General features: G+C 38.0%; 1 long non-coding RNA gene across 5 annotated transcripts; it reads left to right on the top strand.

Moving 5' to 3' along the window:
- Positions 1-1,617: 1,617 nt before the first annotated feature.
- On the top strand, positions 1,618-5,660 carry LOC146513619 (uncharacterized). 5 transcript variants are annotated; one of them, XR_014875279.1, is made up of 5 exons: positions 1,666-1,912; positions 2,285-2,369; positions 2,750-2,902; positions 3,280-3,369; positions 4,221-5,660. It is a non-coding gene; the product is annotated as an uncharacterized LOC146513619 (long non-coding RNA). The 5 variants fall into 5 exon arrangements; XR_014875281.1 differs by lacking the exon at positions 4,221-5,660 and adding an exon at positions 1,618-1,658 and having other exon boundaries at positions 1,780-1,912; positions 2,750-3,441; XR_014875280.1 differs by lacking the exon at positions 4,221-5,660 and having other exon boundaries at positions 3,280-3,441.
- Positions 5,661-7,922: the final 2,262 nt, after the last annotated feature.

Raw genomic sequence — 7,922 nt, forward strand, 5'->3', positions numbered from 1 at the left:
TTGTTTTCTGTAGATTAGATGGCAGAAAATTGATAATCCCACTGTTATTCTTTACATTAATACACTTTGTATAAAGGACATCATTTACGTGATATGATGGATGCAGCTCCAGCTACTCTTGCTAAATTTTATTTTGACCATTCCCATGTGTTTTTTCTTTTGTTTATTGTAATATTGCAGGGGAAGGAACCTCAAACTACCTTGAGACTACAGTTGTTGTGATTTGGATTAACTAAATAAACCTGTACTAAATTGGATTGGACTGAATTAGATTCAATTCAATCATTTTTATTTATACAGCGCCAAATCACAACAACAGTCGCCTCAAGGCGCTTTATATTGTAAGGTAGATCCTACCATAATACATACAGAGACCAACAATCATATGACCCCCTATAAGCAAGCACTTTGGGGAGAGTGGGAAGGAAAAACTCCCTTTTAACAGGAAGAAACCTCCGGCAGAACTAGGCTCAGGGAGGGGTGGGGCCATCTGCTGCGACCAGTTTGGGTGAGACAAGGAAGACAGGATAAACGACATGCTGTGGAAAAGAGCCAGAGATTAATAACACGTATGATTCAGTGCAGAGAGGTCTATTAACACGTAGTGAGTGAACAAGGTGATTGAAGAAGAAACACCCAGTGCATCATGGGAATCCCCCAGCAGCCTACACCTATTGCAGCATAACTAAGGGAGGATTCAGGGTCACCTGATCCAGCCCTAACTATATGCTTTAGCAAAAAGGAAAGTTTGAAGCCTAATCTTAAAAGTGGAGATAGTGTCTGTCTCCTGAATCCAAACTGGAAGCTGGTTGCATAGAAAAGGAGCCTGAAAACTGAAGGCTCTGCCTCCCATGCTCTAATGGAAATCTGTACATAATGTGCACCATGTTGTGTCCTATATGATTTTGCAACTATAAGAACTGAGCCTGTAAAGAGTTCTTCTTTTGGAGCCAGAGGATTTGCTCCCTACAGGGCATTAGAAAGGATGCAGGTTTAAGGCACTTGTTGTATATAAAACCTATTCATCTTTTATACACAGCCTGTGTGATGGGCAGAGACACATGGTGGACAACCAAATGGAAAGGTTACCTAATCTTGGGTTGTTATGTGTATTGTTACTGTTGCATTGTAAATGGAAAAAAATTGAATTTGACAGATTTACAGATCATATGATTTTCAAAGATGACACAAACACATTTATACTTATTTGTAGCATCTGCTGGACACGAAGACTGTTTGGGCTTAATAGTGGTTACTTATACTTCCAAAGAGTAACTCTGGGTTTTAAAAATACATTGACTTAGTATATACTAAAATTGCACTGCCACCTTAATCAGCACTGTTTGCAATGGCTTGCTTTGTAGGAATCATCTGGATGTGCTATAATTTTGGCTGCCAGTCATTTCCACCCCTCCAGACGCCCCCAAGAAAATGTCTGTCTTGCTATTTTGCAAGAAAAGTGTTATTGTGATCCACAACTCAACCCCAAGCAGAACTCTAACTGACAAGACTAAATAAATTTGTATTGAACCAGCCCTGTGGGTAGTGAGGACTGGCTAAAAAGCTGCTTATTTCTTAGCTAATACAAAGCCCACACAGCAAAAAGTAATAGTCAAACTCACACTGAAAAAAAGGGACTGGCCATCTCTTGGATTTATGTAAGCATCTTGTATGTATTTAACACAATTGCCTCATGTTTTAAAGTTAAATGTAACTATATAGTGTAAAAACTACATGATTTGCAGAAAGGGTGTATTAAATTGTTCATATCATGTTCAGGTGAAGTAAGTCAATAATATAGCAACGTTAAATCTCGAGAAACCACGCGTGATTTCATCTCGCGGGCTTTGGATCGTGGTTTAAAAAAGGCATCCATCTCAGTCAAGTCGAGCAGCCAACTCTACGTTTTTTGGTATGTCTTGATTTTTTGAATTAATATTTACCATATTTCAGCCAAATGTAGTTAAACGTCTAGAGTGTCGCCATGTAACATGCTAAAAAAAAAAAAAGAGCTGTTAGCTTATTTGCTGTTTTATCTGTTGTCAAAGAATTGGCGCTTTTTCATTTGAATTTGTCTTTGGCACATAACTCATAACATAACATAATTTGGTTTTCTGTGTGAATAGATTTGCCGACTGACTCTTCAGTTACATTGTGTATTTACTGCACCGTGGTGTTAGTGAGATTTTGGACATTGAACAGCTTTAGCTAATATCAGCAGCAGCATTATGCTAGCTTACATCCCTACCCCTCCTGCCCTCACCTGCTGTCCTTTTGTTTTTAGGGTTTTTTGCTACAGATTGAGAGACGACCTCTATTCTGCATTTCACCAGGAGTCAGCTGATGGATTGTGGGTTCAAGGTGTTATGGTGAGAAAGTATATTCTATTTTTGCTTAAGGTTTCTGTAACTTAATTATAATAGGTTTTGTATAATTATTAGGTGCATGCATACTCAAACAGACCATTTTAATTAATACACCTATTAATACAACTGAGAAATCCAAAATCTGCCATAGGTTTAACTTATACCTGTATGTATTGTCAGAAAGGTGATTACTGGACTCACATTAATGCACACTTGAACTAAAATGAGGTTGTAACTTGTGGGTTGTTGGGTTGCAAATCAGAAACAAACATCTTTGGATTTTTTTTTAATCCCATGAGACACAGGTTTTATTCAACAAAACATTACTGATTAACCAAGCACAGTGCCTGCTGTTATTTCAAAATAATTTTATGTCGTTTCAGATAAAATGCAGCATCCCAGTGCATCCCAACCATGCCTTTACAGTCAAGGTTTCTGACGGAGCTGAGTTTCTCTCTGACAGTCTGCTGAAAGTGTTTGCAAAGTGATTGGGGGAACAGGGCACAAAGCTAAAGGATGTAGCTGCCATGATGACAGTAAGAACTTTAAAATTCTTTAACTACAAAGTGTATATGTATTGCATTAGGTCAGTAAAAGATTTTCATGCTGCATCCATTGAAACAGTCAACTATTACCTGTGAGTACTGATTCCACTGAAAGGATGCCATAATTTTCATCATGCATTTACTTGCCCACTGAGAAAAATTTTATCTTTTTTCAAAATATATGTTCTGGAAACTATATATCCATAAAGTTGATGTCAAACAGGAACTTTTGATATTGCTTTGTAGATGCTGGTGTTGCATGTTGACTGGTTTAAAAAGTCAAGAGTTTTTGTCTGGTATCATTTTCTTCTGTGCTACTGAAAATTTTGAGTTCACAAATCTCTGTTTTCTTTGTTATAATACTTAAGGATGACATTAATGCTCGAAGGGAGTCCCTCATCAAAGTGCTCCGCATCTGTGTGAAAGACAATTGCAACATCTTGGTGCAGGAGTTCATGGTGAGTGTTTTATGAGTAGATTGTGGCTTTGCAACATTTAAAAATGCATTTAGTTATCCACTTGATCCTCATTGGACTGGTTAGGACCAGTAGTCCTCTTTAATAATTTGGCTACATGATTCCAGTACTGAAATTAAAACACAAGGTTAATTTTGTCACACAAGGGTCCAAACACTCCACTTTTTCTCCATAACCCCCTATTATGAAAGTGGTAAAACCATCCATTTTGACGACTCTGCCAGAAAGTGAAAAACATATTGTGGGGAACTCCAGGCCTCAGGGGCCGGTGTCCTGCATGTTTTAGCTGTATCCTGAATCGAACACAGCTGATTTAAATGGCTAAATTACCTCGTCAACATGTCTTGAAGTTCACATGAGGCCTGGTAGTGAACTCGGCCGCGGGCTCTTGAGGCCCCACCCCCACCCCTGTATTAGAGCTCACATCAGTGTGAAAAAACTTTAAATTTGTCATTCTAGTGAACAAAGGAAAATCCCACCGATATTTACATTAGCTTTTGTTTGAAAAAAAAAATGACCAACTGACCAACAGCTAACCAAATTGTGGGGCTGAAAGTCTACATTCTAACATCTTCTGAGTGACATAACCTGGATTTCTGATGGGCCGGTGTCTTTCTAACAAAAACTAATGTAAAGCATTTGAAATTATTATGTTTTTCACCCTCTTAGAAACTCTGTTAGACCATGAGTGGCAGCATGGCAGGCCACTCTTTGGCTATAGCTATTTACTATGTTGCTTGCAATGGTTTAAATTACTCTAACATTAGAACTGGTAGATTCAAAAGAGATGAGTTTAAAAAGGAATCTTAAAGAAATGTTTTGTGTTTAACCAGGACTTGACTGAGGCCACTGCACAGATTTAGAAAACCACAATGAACATCTGTCTCCAGAGATGCGCCAGGCAATGACTTTTCTGATGTTGGCATCATCATCGAGGGTATAGTAGTTCTTCAAGATCTGGATAACGTGACCTTTGCAGTAGCCATGCTGTTTGGACCTTTTTTTTATTCCTTCAATATGAGTTACCGATCACAACTCTGCTACACTTTTGAGGTGATTCAAAGGGTGGTAATGGAGTTGGATGCAACTCAGCTCTCAAGAAAAGCTCACAACTAAGACAAAACTGCTCCTGCAAGGAAAGCTCACGTTTTTGCATGCGAGGTGATCAGCTCTAGGTGAGAGGACATTTAAATCTCACACTTGTTCTGCTGCATTTTTGAAGCTCAATTCCAGGAACAGATCGCAGGGTTCATTTTGATATACTCTGCAACTGCCATGAGGACAGGGCTGTTTTTTTTTTTTGTTGTTGTTTGTTTTTCCTTTTGCTCTGTACAAGTTCTCTGTTTGTCTGTTTGGCAGCATTTTTCAATTTCTCTTTGTAATTTTTCTTTCTTTTACTAGTGAAGAGATGTAGCGTGAACAGTTATACAGTCTAAATATCCCATATGGGTCGTGTGAAATGGTATTTTCAGTTTCATTCAGTTGAAGTAAAGAACGTTGAATATTTCTAAGTGTGCTGTTTTGAACCAGGATGTCACAGTATGATCAGTGCTGTAATTTTTGACAGTCACTGTATCAATGTTATTTTTGTGTCTCTTGAATAAAGGTTTTGACCTGCAAGTGCTAATTTCTTTAGTTATTGGGGTAAAATGGGTAGTGTTAATAGGAAGGTGTTTGCCAATTCAGTAACCTAATTTAATGTTAAAGGAAACTAACATTACCTCAAATTGTTTAGTTATAATTGAAGAACGGAAGAACTGACATTATTTAACTGTTGATTTATATAGATTCAGTAGAGGAGTAATGTCAGTTTAATTCTTTACCTACTGTCAATGCAGTGAAATTAGACATTTTGTTTTGAAAGGTTACTGGTGGATGCCAGCAACCATCTTGGAAGAGAACAATACAATCTGTTATAAGGCCTCCATTTGAAAATTGTGTATTTGATACTAGAATATAATAGCAAAATGTAATTTGAAGATAACATGTAGTATTTAAGTGACCAAGTAGTATTGGGTAAAAGTTATTGAATGGTGTTGGGATAAAGTGAGAAAATTGTGAAGGATTAAAATATTCCAAGAGCTCAAATTACTTCATCAAAACATGTTTAAGTCACATTTTATCAACACAAATTGCACAGGTTTATTGAAGATGAATAAATTGTGTTAATTTAACTCAATTGTTTAAGTTGCTGCCAAAGCAAAACATCTGTGTGCAACAAATGTCCACTATTGAATTAAGTAAATCCAACAACATATTTTTTTCAGTGCACACAGTGAGGTAAATGAGTAAACACATCAGCACCTGCCCCAGGGGTTAGAAGATTGGTCCCTTTGCAGTCTCCAAGTTTTCTCTTTTGCTTTTAAAGAAAATTATACAGATTGCAACTGTTCACATACACAAAACCTATTTTAGTCCAAAAGTCCCCAATACAAAGAAAGTCTCTTTTAAAAAATATAATTTTATTGGGTCAAACTGTATCTTTTAATTTTTCCTTTGCTTAATAGCACTAAATCTCTGAATTCCCAGAATAACAAACACTATAAATTATTCACAATTGCTCCGCTGGGATGTGGTTATGACCATTTTTCAAAATTCCTCTGCCTGCAGCCATTAACGCCTGGCTCTCTATTATTATGTAAAGTATGAACACTTTGCCGCAGTCACTGAACAATTCAAATAATTATTGTGGTTATTATGGAGGCCTCAGCCACTTGCCAGGTCCCTTTTCATTTGAAACACTACTGAGTAAGTAGAGCCAGACAGAAACCCAGAGCTCATACAAGCCACCATTACTAATAGTGCTTAGTTCCTGTGTGAGCCCACTGAGATAAGGCTGTGCTGACAAAAAGAATGGATGCTCTGAACACTCAAAGCTTCTTTGACAAGACTGAAACATAACTCATATCATAGCTATTCAATTGCATTGATGGGGAAACCTTTTGACGTGATGCTGGCAAAAGACACTGATGGTACCCATTCATTTCAAGTCTGGTTATACTGGCTAAGCGGAGCATTTTCACCAGCAAGCTCTCGGTATTTTGAGACGTTTTTCTCTCCCTGGGAAATGCACCAAGTGTACATTTAGCTCATAATTACATTTTCTGGAAAAATGTGCAGAAACAGCTTGTGTTTGATGATTTTTGTTGAACTGTAGCTAGCTACATGCTTAAGTTTCAGCAAGCAATCCTAGGTGACAGCAAATAAAAAAATTCTCAATTGTAATATGCATTAACCTGATTGCCAGATTCAATTACACATTAACTGATGGTGGTAAAATGCCCTTCCAGGTCCTTCAGGTCAGCTAGTAAGACTGACTGTCTCTTCTTCCCTCTATTTACCTTATACTTGTCTCCTTGCTTCATGTCCCTGATTACCTGCGTTTTCCTGCTAGTTATTAGAATGCAGAGCTTGGGATTAGGTCTATGGAGTAACACGTCCTTGCCCACCCTCCACCATTTCACCTGGAGAAACCTAATGCTAGATTACCCTACCTTACAACCCGCCAGCTGCTTCCTCAGCTAGTTGCATACATCATTACCTCACTTTTTTGTGAGGGACATTGTCTGTATTTGAGTCCACCACCACCTAATCTCTGTTAAACGTCAGCTTTTTGGGGAGCTATTTAATTTTTAGAAAATGAATATTTTACTCTTAAGTATCCATTGATTCGTGTGTAATTACATCTTCCTCCAATTCATGCATTCTCAGAAACTTTGAATGAATCCACTAAAAATAAATCGATGTGGACTCTTGCTCATAAAAGCTCTCTGATAAACAGTTTGACTGTCACTGATTCCAGCTAACAGCCTCTAACAGAGGCTACCAGTAGAGAAAATAGCAACCTATACCAACAGAAAAGTTTGGGATTTTCTCAACAACTAACCTCAGTATTTGTCATCGGAAAGAAGTGAGCTTTACTGACTCATCAACTTGTATTGGACTCCTTTCACAAAGTTTTACAGCCTCTTTTCAGAGTAAATAGACACAAGCACCTGGTTTGACAGCTGAGGTAAACAGTATGTTGACAGCCTACACTCACTACAGATGAATGGCAGCCAGAGCTGTTTGTCCTACAGTGGCCACCGTAGCCAGGGTTATGAACTTGAATTGCGTTGTGTAAGAACACAAAACTCAGTTGACTCCAATTTGCAGTCTAGTGCTGATATTTTATACACTTTACCTTCAAAGCATGTTATTGGTGTTATGCTATTAGCCATTACATGATCTTTAGGCTTTGATGTTGTTCAAGTCTATATATAGTCATTTCATTTTGGAAATATATTATATTGGCGCTAATAGTTTCTAATGCACTTCGAAGGACAAAACTTGCATTTTTAGCCACGGTGCTAGCTGAGCAGGATGAAATGTTTCAGCGACTATTGGCGGGCTTTAATGGCTTTATGAACATTTCACAAATCATCATTCTTGTCACGGCGAGTGAGAAGAGCCGTGTGGAAGAAATGAAGGAGGGTCCAAACGCAGGCAGTCGTGAAGGTGTGAAGGTGGTTTATTGAATAAACGGCAAAGGGAAA

The sequence above is a fragment of the Neolamprologus multifasciatus genome, chromosome 7, assembly GCF_963576455.1.
Source record: "Neolamprologus multifasciatus chromosome 7, fNeoMul1.2, whole genome shotgun sequence".
In the NCBI taxonomy this organism is placed as follows: Eukaryota; Metazoa; Chordata; class Actinopteri; order Cichliformes; family Cichlidae; genus Neolamprologus; species Neolamprologus multifasciatus.